Source organism: Calidris pugnax, unplaced genomic scaffold (assembly GCF_001431845.1).
Source record: "Calidris pugnax isolate Ruff unplaced genomic scaffold, ASM143184v1 scaffold273, whole genome shotgun sequence".
NCBI classification, from domain to species: Eukaryota; Metazoa; Chordata; class Aves; order Charadriiformes; family Scolopacidae; genus Calidris; species Calidris pugnax.
Genome location: NW_015094508.1, coordinates 1,970,017 through 1,983,040, shown reverse-complemented (window position 1 = coordinate 1,983,040; position 13,024 = coordinate 1,970,017). Strand labels below are relative to the sequence as shown.

Genomic DNA, 13,024 nt, shown 5'->3' with positions numbered 1-13,024 from the left:
CGTCATGGGGGACAACAGCCCCCCCCCCCCCCCCCCAGTAACAAAGCATAATTAACACAGGAATGTACAACACAAATCGTGGCTATTCTTCACGGAGAATATAAGCAGCCCTGCAACAACCAGCTCTCAATTAACAGGTTAACAGTGAAAAGAAATCAAAAGGTCAGTTCAAAAGACAGGCATGAATCAGGCCAGAAGAGTGTTCACAGCTAAGAAAATACCAGATTCCTGCAGAAAGCAGGAAGAGCTTAAGAGAGCAGCTGGCAAAGCAAGCACATGCTTTGTGCTGCACGCTCAGCTGGTCACAGCCCGTGGCAAGAAGAGAGGACAGCGAGGGGACCAGTCCACAGCCCACACCACTCAGTGCAAACAACTGAGGCACCTCAATGCCTTTGTGCTTTGTGACCCCTGGCCACTATGTGGTTTATCATAGGTTGGATTCTGCTCTATTTCTGAGAAGATGTTAAAAATGCAGGTTCTCAGACACACACAAGACTCAGGCCAATATATTCCTTGCCAGGAAAAGTTTCCTCTCTGCAAACTAACGTGAAGTAATATGTGCATCTTTTATTAGACACACATAAATTTTCTTTGCAATGCTGAGGCTTGAACTTGATACCAAGAATAGCCCAGCATGTCTTTTTTTTTCCATTTCCAAAGCAGAACATCTCATAAGACTGCAGCAGCCTGAAAATTCATGCCAATTCCCCACTGCTGCTGCATTACAGTGAGAGGCAGCTGTATCTTCCCCCACTCCCTCACTTGCAAAGAGGAGAAAAGTAATTGCACAGCTGGCTCATCACTTCTGCTCCTGCAATCGCCCCTCAAGACAAAGTTCAAGACTAGCAGAGAACTTTGACAGGCTGAAAACATGAAGGGAAGGACAGTTTCTCAAGACGAAAAGTTTTACTTGCCAGATTAGAGGAGCCTGAATTCTGTTGGGGACAGCTCTTTCACTTCTCCCTTTTATTTCTCCCATTTTCTTCTTGTTACATCCTTTTCTGTATTGTCTTAGAAACTTTGAATAAACAGAGTGAGCATTCAGGGGCAGCGCAGAAGAGGAGGAGCAGGCACAACTTGACAGGCAGCGAACAAAGCATGCACCAGATAGAAAAGTTACAGGAAATAAAAGGAGTCCAGAGAGCTGAGACAGAAAAATAGCAAAAGCATGAGAACAGCCGAGCTGCAAGATGCTTCATAGACACGTCTGGGCAAACGTTCAAGGCCACAAGGTAAAACTACCAGAAGCCAGGAGTTGTATCGTGCTTCTTTGTACTGCAATAAAAACTCTCCTGAACACTTCCTGGGTGGGACTCACAGGCAATGCTAGAAGTTCCACTCCAGCAACTTCTCCAGAGCTGGGAGAAACCAGTTGTGTTAGACATCCAGGCCACCCCTAATCCCTCTTAATCAATAGGCAGCTGGTAATCAACCTGGCTTAAGTGGTCAAGATGAGGCGATGGGCACAGATGGGACAATGAGATGAACTCACAAGCTCAGTAAGGAGGATGGTCAGCCAGCATGGACAACTTAGAGCCATGGGATGAACATGTTTAGCCTCCAGTATCAAACCTCGTATTTCTAGCAGAGATACTTTAAGAAGCCTCATATCTGCAGAATACAGTCAGAAGCTTCCTGATAACTCTCCAGAATTATTCTCCTAATTCTACAAAACCAGCAGGAAATTAATTTCCTTTTTTCTTAGGACACCATGCTGAAACCATGTCCATCAGCTGTTCAGCCATCCTGCTGTGGGCAGATGCCTGTGGCAGGCTAAGCAGGTTGGGGGGAAGTACCATTCAGCTATCTGACTTTAATTTACCTCTGCATGCATCTCTGCTAAGGCCAATCTCTTTCTAGCAAAAGCTAGGATAATACACTGCAGTTAAATCCTCACCTGCAAGCCACCATTGCTTTAATTAGATTCAGTCAAATCCAGATCTTTGCAGTCTAGACATGGTTTAGCAAATGCTTTTGTGTGAGTAATTCATTGTGAGAGAACACAATTCTTAAAGGAATTAGAAAGATAACTCATCACATGTGAAGTTTTATCTGGAGCTTACCTCAGTTTTGGCAAAGAAAACCTTGGTGGATTTTGACAGGGCAAAGACAGCCTAACCTAAGCATTCAAGCATCAGTCCAAGTGAAGATTTTACTTGGAGAAGGAAAGAAAAGAAAATGTTCCTCTTTGAGCCTAATGATTTTCCAAAGTTTAACCAACCACAAAAGGCTTTCTGTTCAGAGCAAGAGCATTAACCTTATAATTTTGCAACACAGCACAGAAATGTGACTCTCGAGGCAATACAGAATACAGGTTTCCATCCCTCACTCTGGCCCCTTCTGCAGCCTCTGTACTACTGCGAGTTTTAGGCAAAGGTGGGAAGATTTATAGAAAGGAGAGAGAAAAGTCACATAGAGAGTACCTACTGCTTCTGACCTACAGTGCAGATACACGGGTCACATTTTTAAGGACCTCCCATGCTCACACACCTACTTACAGAAACTTAAGGCAGGTGTATCAGAGCAGCTTTGTGGCTTGACAACTTCTGCATCGAAATCAAAGTTAAGACACTCCAGCTCCACCAAAGTCAATTTGACTAAGCTTTAATACATATACAAAATGTCTGTTGGATGACAGAAAATCATAAGGGCCAGCACTATTGTCCTCCTAGCTGTGCATAAATACATTCTTTTATTGCTATTTTTGATTTGCTCAAAGAATCTGTGGCAGAGCGTTAGTAAAACATGCAGAATATCAGCCCAGTGTTTCTGAATACTGGATGTGCAGGGAAAATGGCACTAGTTATACAGGGCAGCACCAGTATCACAGTCCAGCCAGTCCTCCTTGTAATAAGACTCTCTCAGGACTGACACAAGAACGGCTGTAACTGGATGTTGCAGAAATACAGCATTAACCAGTTCAATTAACAGCCGCACTTGAATGCGCCAGTAAGCATAAAGCAACCCATAAATCGTCTCATTTTTACTCAAACAGTTGAAGAGATCTTATTTTCTGCAACTTAACTCAGGAGGCAACCCTGGCTGACTTTTGTGATGCAAATTAGCAAGTTGCTTAGAGTAAGAGGGGGGAAAGAAAAAGGCCTTTTAACCGAAATGACAATGAAACTTCCTCCTTACACAATAGTCACAGGGACACCAGCACCCATTGAGCCTCCTCCAGGACTCCACGGCTCTCCTTCAGACAAACCTCTGGCCCCTGGATTGCACACTCTGCTTACTGCTGCATGCCTCTGTAGCCTCACTCACCTGCAGTCGCCAAAAAAAGCCTGGAACCACCCAGAACCGGCACCAGATGTGTCAAAGCAGGCTTGGAACTGCGGGACGTAAATCACTGCCCTTCCACGGAGATGTAGCTACAAGGAGACTCCTTCACCCAAGCAGTAACAGCCTCCACAGCAAAACATCGCCCCAAACGAAACAAGGCTCAGGAATGTGAGCTATGTGGGCAGGGGGGCTCTGATGGATATTGAGGGAGGACAGGAGCAGGCGGGCGGCTTTCACAACCGACAGTGGTTTTCTAGCCAGGGCAGAGGACCATCCTGCCTCCCTCCTTCCCTCGCCCCACGCGTGTGCAGGCACCGGCACGCCGGCACACACAGTGCTGGGGAATGTCAGCAATGCGGATGGGGGGCCAGGGGGGCTTCGCTGCCCAGGAGAGAGGGGTGGGAGCCGGGTAGGAGAGAAACAACACAACACGACCAAGAGGCAGCTGGGGCTGCGGCAGAGAGCTGCAGGTCTCCCTTTAAGGGGGCTCAGTGGAAGGGTCGCAAGGCTCAACCGCAGGCTGCAAACCAGCCAAGGGTCCATTCTTGTCCCACTGTGCTTGTGGAAACAAAACTTTACACTCAACTTTGCAATAAACCTGTCCATCATTAATTCCTACCAGCTGAAACAAACTGCAGGTCCCCCGCTTTTTTGGCAAGCTGCTGACATGAAAAACATACCAGCATTAAGAGTAATAAACACATGCACTTAACGCTTCCTGAGCCAGAGATCTGATATTCAGTTGTACAAGCACAACCCTTTTTTCCCCCCAGGCTAACAGAAGATGGAATTGCTACAGATAAAACAGACCTGAAACCCTCCAAAGTCTACTTTAGCCAAAACCAATAACTCCTTACAAGCGTGAAGAACATATTCGGTCACCTGCTATTTTTAAGGTTCTTGAGGAACTCCCATTTTATTTCTACCATATTTTCGTGGTCCACGGGTCTCGCTCCAACCAGAGAGCCAGTGAACGAGCACTGCCTGTCTGGCCGGTGAGGCAGGAGGGGCTGGCTACCCAGGAGGGGCTCATGCCCACAACCAGCACACGCATCTCCCACCGCCGGGTCCTGCCGGAGTTGAGCACCGGCTGCATCTCCTTAGCACGCCCACCACACAACTCGTGACAGTCACGATGTGTGCACCGACACAAAGAAGGGTTTGTTTCCCTTAAATTTCCCCAGCTGAGAAGGCTCCCTGGCAGGCACTAGTATTTTCGTTGATGTGACCGATCTCCCACATCGCTTAGAGACATGACCGGCAGCAGCGGTGATGGTGTGAGAAACTGCAAGAAAAAAACACAAAAGAGAGATAAAGACCGAGCGATAAATCACAGATGGGATCAGGATCGAGACTACGGCGACTCCCACTCCATACAAGGGGACACATCAGAGCCCTTGTCTACTTGAAGAAAAAAAAAAACAACACAAAAAACATGAGTGAAACAGCCACCACACTGCAAGCACAAAGCAAAAAATATGCATGAAGTTTGTCAGGCCGGTTAAACGATGCTGACAAGATACATAAACTGCAGCTAGTCATACCAACATCATTTTCAGCACCACCTGGTTTCAGAGAGATTCAATCCCAGGGTCTTCCTGCAGGTGATTTTATCTCCTATGGGAAACTTACCAACTTGCCACACACAGAAAAGAATCAAGACAACTGCTGGTAAAGTATACACGTGGAGAAAGTGGTCAGTCATGCCAGAGTAAGACTAGCATTCAGATCAGGAAAGAAAACTCTTCAAGAGTTTACTATAAAAAAAGCAAAAGGGCAAATTAAAAGTTTAAGAAGGAGTTCAACACCACATGTCAGGAAGAAATGGAACTTAAAGAATCTCTTCTTGTGCTGCTTTTCATAAGTCTTAAGATTAGTCTGGGATAAAGACTGTTGTTTTAGAAGCAAAGTTGTTTATTGAAAAATGTGAAGTGTTGTTTTAAAAAAATAGCATGAAGCAGCTTATTTCTAATCCCACTCATGTAAATCCACACTGAACACCTGAAAAGAGCCAGATGACTTTTAATGCCTTTTTAAAAGAAACAAAAAACCCCACCCTGACCCCCTTGCTCAAGAACCCTAACATTTTGCAGTTTGTCTGTTGTTTTTCCTTAAATATCACAAAACTATCCGAGGACTTAGACTATAAGAAAACAGAGTAAAAATTACGACTTTCTGCATTTTTGTTTGTGGAAAGCTGGAGATTATGAACAGAGTTTAGAGCAATGTTAAAACTCACATTTTTATCAACACCTTCATGTTAGTGGTTTCAAAACCAGCAACTGTTCTTCACTCAACAAGCCCGTTTTCAGTTGCCAGTCTCTACAAGACAAGGTGTTACTGCTAGATGGACAGAAAGCTGGAGAACACAGAGCAGGTTTAAGAGAGCAAGAGAAGGGCTCTGAAAAGGACTTGAGCCATAGAAATGCTACTTTGATATAGCTGTAAAGTCCCACCTTGATATGGCTGCATGATATTCCATAACGTCCATATGCAGTTTTGACAACTGTCCTCCACTTCGCTAGTATTTCTCCAGCCATTCTGCACCCATCTTTTGCTTCTGCTCTCCTGTGCACTTACACCACATAGAACAAAAAAGCTAAGCCTAGCCTGCCAAATGACTTCTGCTTCCTGTCCCTGTTTGCCCCAGAAACCCAATTACAAAGTTAACTCATGCTAATGGAGCCTGAAGGGATGTGCACTCACACTCAGCTACATGACAGGTCACACTGAATGAACAGCCTGATTTTCACCTTGGTTTGGTATCTGAAATGTAAACAATGCATACTGAAGTTATCTACTGCAGAATTGCAGATATATCTTGGTCTATCAGTAGGTAATTGGAGTGAAAAGTCAGATTCCAATAGATGAGTCATTATCCATTAAGGCTCTCTGTTCAACAAAAAAAAAAACCCAACAACCAAATCACAGTAGGATTGACCCCAGCATCAGTTTTTCCTCTGAAGAAAGATTCAGCTAAGCTAAACATCTTCTCTCAGCAGATATTTTGCTGTGTCTATTGACGTACATCCACTCAGGACAAAAAAAAAAAAAAAAGCAAGGCTCTGCTGAAGTGCAGCCCTCCAAAAGCTGCAGTAGGAAGTCCATTACGTTTTAATATATCAATCTACTAATATCACAAAGATACGGAAGGAGTTGAAACAGTACAACCTGTCTACTAGCAGCTGGGTTAATAACAAAGCACCAGTGAGAAAAAACCCAAAGGCTTAAATTGCCTTTGCCAAGCTGTGAAACTGAGACAACCTATCAACTCTTTTGTTCCCATTTCTCTTCTGTCAGAAGTCTGGAACTCAGAGACAAACTCTACAAAATTGTTTCATTTAATAATTATGCACGGGTCATGGCCCCATACTTTTGTCTCACAATCAACATCTTGACTGTCCTTTGTTACTTTTTATACTCTAATTTTAAAACACTCAAAAGCCAAAAATAGAGACAAAGGCTTGCTAGTCTGTATGCAAAGATTCACACACACCCAATCACTGCACTTCTTGGCAAATTCTCTCTGGAGAAGTACCAAAGAGCCATGTAAAACACTCTTGTAACTTTCTTTCTCTGTCCAAACCAGATTAGTATGGAGCAACTCTCAGAGATCCTCTGCATCACCATATGCTGACACAGGAATGAAAAGAGCAACATTTGCAGAGAGTTCACTATTGTCTGTGGTCCTTGGGGTTTTTTTTCTTTTTTTTTTTTGACACAGCTGTTCCAAAACAGCTCAGGAATAAGCCCCATCCTTTTCTCGTTCAACAGCTCGTGAATTGAATGAAAACACTGTGACGGAAGCCCCACCATGCACAGCCATGTTTATGCACCTAAACAAACACATTCAACCTCTGACATGGTCTCACTCCAGGGGAGACTCCCAGCCCTTAAATTGGGAAAACATTTGCAGTTAAAAAAAAAAAAAGGGAAGAGTCAAAATAACTCAGGGGTTTGTTTTAAACCAAATTGCCATCTTTCAGATGATTAAGTTGCAGGGCAGTGAATATGAAATGCAAGTCAAGGAGCTTTCCCAATCCCACCCACAGAGCAGGACACTTCTGATCATCATCTGCCAAATTGGTCCTAATGGACCAAATTTTAGAACAAGTCACGTTGGTTTCCAACAATTCACAGGCTCGAGGGGGAATCATAGTACCATGATTTCATGGGTGTTACTTTCTGCCACAACCCCATACTGCCTCCGAGAGGCTTTCCACCCTCTCTTGCTACGCTGACACAGCACGTGGGACAAACTAAGCAAACATTATGTGTAAGGGGATGAGGAATTGAGGAATTACATAAAATAACAAAAGGCATATAAAAGCCAAATAGTTGTTTCTCCTTGTCTCAGGAACAAGGGATGACCATGCTATGTAACCAGGAGGTTGAAATGCATGCACACATACGCTACAGAACTCGTTATCACCACACAGCAGCCATGAAGGCTACCAGCTCAGTGGGACCAAGAGCATTTGTGGGGATAACAGCCCTAACTGGAGCTACATTTCAGAATGCTAATTAAAGTCTTCAGGAAAAAAAAAAAATTAAGTCCAGGGACTTAAGGTTTAAACGTCAACTAATTACAGACCCATACCAGACATAAGGTAACAAACAGATTAGTCCTCACTAGTCTTCAGTGTATGGATATTGCACATTCCTCAAAGCCTCTGGTAGAAAACCTCTCAGCACAAAGCAGCCTTATCAGGCCTGCTGTCTCATCCAATAACCAACATTTTGACTGTTTTCGCCTCCTCGGAAAACACAGAACCAGCGCAATCGACACATGCCAGGGAAACCTGGCTTCACGTAACCCTTTGGGCAGAGAAGATGAAGACCAGTCAGAAAACCCCAGGTCTTGGGACAAGCCATGGGTACATCTGTGCAGTGAAGAACTCAACAGATTACCGTTGGCCGGCACTTGAGCTCTGCAAGAGCAGCTGCAGTGAAACCCTTTTGTATTTCCTCAATGTCCCCCACCAGCAGCTCAGGGCACCTACAGCCAGGGTGGGCATCCTTTGCTTCAGAGCACTGGCACACAACAAAGCAAGGTTTAAGAGATCACCAAGCCAGAGCAGACCAGTGATCCATCCTGGCAAGTGTGGTGCTATGAACATTTGCCCAAGAGACCCAATGAGGTGTCATCACTGCCCTCCTGGACATCAGCCACCACCAGTGAAGCCAGAGATGCCTATAGCTCATGGCATACACAACTGCAGAGAAGATGGAGAAACAGTCCGCATTTTGCATGTAGGAGACTCTTCTCTCACTGGTATTTCTTCCTCCTGAACTTTGTGTGCCATGCAGCAACACCCCACCTCCTTCTGTGCAAGGAACAGCATGGAGGCACCATCCCCAAGCCCAGAAACAGGTTGGGACACCCTCCACCACCATCCCAACACCATCACATTCACCACAACATTTTCTGGAGACACCTCGTTTCAGGAAAATGCAGTTACAGCCTCCAACCCATCAGGGCAGTTGCTCTTGCGTGCAACTGGGAGCCCATACACCCAACAAGTACGTGAACAGCAGTTTGGATTATAAAAAGGCCAGACTTGCTTTGACAGATTTGCTTACCCACAATTAAGTTCCAACTGTTCTTGTCGGACTCCTCCATCTTCAGTCTACTCACATCTCTAAAGAATTAAAGGGACATTCAAAACACGCATTCATGACTCATGTTTAATTGTCAGCTGTCCTTCCCTAGTGCAACTCTAATTAAAAATCAGAAACACATTTTTGAGCACAGAAAGACACAAAAAAATTGGCATTAACTGCCACGGGAAGCCTGTGGGAGCGTTTTAAGTCTAACAGGATGCCGCCTTCTAAGTTGTGCTTCAGTGAAACTAGTCATTGGGCTTAATACAGGGGTAGGAGCCCAGGGCCTGTGACAGCTGGGAAGAGAGATCAGATGTTCCTGACACCTACCCTGAATGACAGAAGTCTTTTCATTATTTTCAGTATTCACGACAGCACTTCAAAAGTAATTTCCTCTTTTCCTCATCACAGACGCATACGTCTTTAATGCTGAAGAATTGACTATCGATGTATATATACATCTTTCTGCTATTTCGCAGAGTTTGCCAGGGAACCTTTGGCAAAGTAAAAATATAAACATAGCCTAAACCAGTATTCAGATTTAACTACAAGTCTTAACACTGCTGTCATGATTGCTGACACAGTTTCCTGAAGTAAAATACGTGGGCACCATTCAGAGTTAGAGAATGAGCTAGATGTTAGAGTATAATTACAGTATGACACTGCTAGAAATAATCTGCATTAAATATATAAACTGCAAAGAAATAATCGATTTACACTGGTTGTTCATTCTTGAGATGTATTATTACTTCCCTTCAGGTCCCAGTCTTTTGCAAGCTGAGGACATCCATATAATTTGCATGTTATTTCCCCTCAATATGTAGCATCTATAATGGGAGTAAAAGATAACTCTGGAGTGTCAGAGTTGACAAGTCTAAGTGGTTTCCCCGATTTCTCTATGAGATCTGTAAATGCCTTTTGACAGCACCGCCAATCACTCATCCACGCGGATACCATTAAGATACTGAAAATGAATCATTTCCCACTAGAACCAGACACGTTATATTTGATCATAAATCTGAATCTCTAGTCAAGACAAACTTATTTCAGTGCTTACATAAGATTTATAAAAAGATATTGTGACGTTCATATATTTTTATATAGCTCAAACAAAAACCTTTTCAAGTAAATCCTATAAAAAAAGTTAGAGCTGGCATTTCAAGCCATCTGTAAACTACATTTACTGCATCTTTAAGAAGTTAGGTGGAATCTAAACTTTTTTCAAGTTGTTCACCACTACTTTGTATTACAGTTCCACATGAACTTTTCATCATTATGACATGATAACCTCGTTATTAGCTTTACACTTGCCACAACTCACAAAAATTTAGACAGAGTTCATACCTGTGCATGGATATACACACAAGATTTTGAGCCACTTTGGACGTTCTGTGCCTCTTCCATTTCTAAAGTTCACAGGAAAATTCAGATGGATGGGACAGTCCGAGCAGTGACGCCTGAAACTTCCCCTATGGCCCATTAGTCAATTCCATTAGCTAAATGACTAGGAAAAAAATGCTCCTTCTCCGTGACCTACGGCTACAATAGGTGCTGACACCACAAGAAAATTTGCAACTGTCCTCAATTAACAACTAATGCTTTAGTAACTAGAAGCACGATCAGCTGCCCGTTTCTGACAGCTCAACAGCGGCTCCGCATCATTTGCAAAAGAGACTCTTCATTTAGGCGTTTTCATTTCACTTTCAGCATCTATTATTTAGACATACAGGGCACTGCAGAAGCTGAGACCACAAGCTGTACCAGAGGCTCACAAGCCTGAGAAAACTGCCAGAGTGGGAAAAGGCAAGACACTGCGGGGGAGGGGGAAGCGATCAAACAGACTCATCTCATTCAGAAGTCATTCCTGGTATGAGAAGTACACCCACGGCCAGTTCTCCCAAGGAGGTGGGATTTTTAGAGACCCACTAAACCGCCACCTAAAAACAATCCACGCTCAGTTTTGAATCTAAGGACCCGGTTTTACTCTCCATGTCATTTTAAAGTAAAGCCTGATCTCAAAAGAAAGCAGGTGTGTACAAATTTTAAAACTAATTCACTAGGGACTCCCATATAGGTTGGACTGCTGCAAAACTTGTCACCAAATTACATAGAGTGGTCATCAGTAATTTATTTAACAGAAGTATCATGTTTGCCACTGGAGAGCCTTCCACCTCAGCTGATGAATTTCCTAAATTAGAGCTCTGGCAACAAGAAGGGAAGAACCTCACTGACATCTGACAAGAGTTCAGCATAACATCAAATCCCACTGAGCACATGGTCGGCTAAGTCACAGGTTTTGAGGTGCACAGGAGCCTGTATCCACCTACACTTCTGCCCAAGCTGCTCTCTGGCAGCAGGAGCTGTACTGCTGCGGGGGCTGCTGCCCCCAGCACTGGTGTGACCCACACTCAGCACTGTGCGGGATGCTCGTGCAACAAGATCCAACACCCAAGCTCCTCCGTGCCTCATACTCCAGAGCTGCAACCCCTCTTGCTCAAAAATGGATGGAAGGAAGACCTGTGCTTCCCTGCCACAGGACAACACGTCATTTTCTGTTGAGTTTTGTGGTAAGATCCCATTTTACCTAGTCACTAATATGAGGCAGGTGCTCCCATCAAGAAGAGAGACAAGGGTCCAAAGATGCTGCTTGCTACACAGAGTGGGGGCAGCCCCACTGCTACCAACCAGCCCCACTGGCAGCTGCCCCCTTTGGAAAACTGACTCCTGACCTGAACACCCAAGCAGCACTCCCAAGGACTTGAAAACCCACCTGAATGAAAATGTCAGGGCTTTCTTTGCACAGCTTGGGCACCCTGTAAATTAGTTCAGCCTTTCTAAAACTCACATTAAGCCAATCAGCCTCCTCTCACTTATCTCATATTTTCCTTTCTTCACAAGATGCACCCACACAACCTTTAATCTGATCCAGTTGCCCTGGCAGAAGGGGTGAAATAAGATATATCTGATACTTTCAATCAGCAAATTGCCATGGTCACCTGTCTTGGATAGCCAAGATGCAAGGCTGTCAGCTAAGCGAGAGAACTGCCAGATGGGCTCTGCTGTTAATTAAAATGTTTGAGAGCTTTGATTTAACAAAAAGCACGCTATGCCTGACCTTAACATCAGTAAAAGAAAGTTCAACTTAGCTTGGTCTTATGTGAAACCCCGGACCAAAGAAGTCACAAGAAAGTCACTGTCATTAGTGAGGTGTGTAATTACGCCCGAATCAGTTTTTACACACAACTGTATATAACAAGCTATACAGCTTCACAATGTTCTTTGTTTTAGGGAGAATAAGACAGTTTTCAAACACTTTAGGATGTCTTTAAGAGCTTTTTGAAAACCATGAAGAGCAGCCAAAGTTCAGGCATTCTCACAAGCTAAGCAAAACCTAAGGCTTCTCCCCAGCTCCCTCCTTCCTCCCCCCCCCCCCAAAAAAAAAAAACGGAAAAAAAAAGAATAATCTCAGATAAGAATTTTTAGTTTAAGTGTTGAAACTGGAAAAATTAGAACCATCTAAAAGTGGGGTTTTCTGATGGAAAGTCATAAAGAAACTCAATAAAAAGTAGTGTTAGCAAAAAAAAAAAAAAAAGAAAAGAAAAAAAGAACATTCCCTGCTCTGTTTTGAAATGCCAGCTCACAAGTTAGACTATATCCAAGGTAATCCATTCAAACAAAGCACCCATGAGCACAGCTCCCGCTGTGGATGTAGCCCGTTCCCCACATGCCGGTACCGGGTCTCCCCTCCACCCATGCTCCCCATCCCGCGCTTCCATCCCTGGACGGGCAGGACGGAGGCAGCCAGCGCTCAAAGTCGGAGGGATCTTCCCAACCCCGCCGGTGGTCTCCGGGAGCTCCCCGGTCAGAGGGGTAGGGGTGGGATGCCCCTGGGCTGCTCCGAAGTAGCGACAGGACGCGTGGACGCGCAGAATACGCCCGCCCGCGCCCTCCCGCCCCATCCCCCGGCAAACCCACGCACTTTCAGTCAAACTGGGCAGCGGGTACCGGTACCAACAACTTCTCCGCCACACGCTCCCACGTCTGTCCTCCGGGACCCCCGTCTCCCTGCCGGCGGGGCAGCGCCCTGGCAGACCGCCCCCTCCCCACGCCGGACGGACCCAGAGACTCCTCCCGG

General features: G+C 44.8%; 1 protein-coding gene across 1 annotated transcript in view; it reads right to left on the bottom strand.

Moving 5' to 3' along the window:
* KANK1 (KN motif and ankyrin repeat domains 1) overlaps positions 1-12,922 on the bottom strand; it is a 132,066-nt gene extending 119,144 nt beyond the window's left edge. Inside the window, exon 1 of the mRNA XM_014965047.1 lies at positions 12,869-12,922. The gene's annotated coding sequence lies outside the window, so the exon portion shown is untranslated. The remainder of the gene's footprint in view (positions 1-12,868) is intronic.
* Between the last annotated feature and the right edge of the window lie 102 nt (positions 12,923-13,024).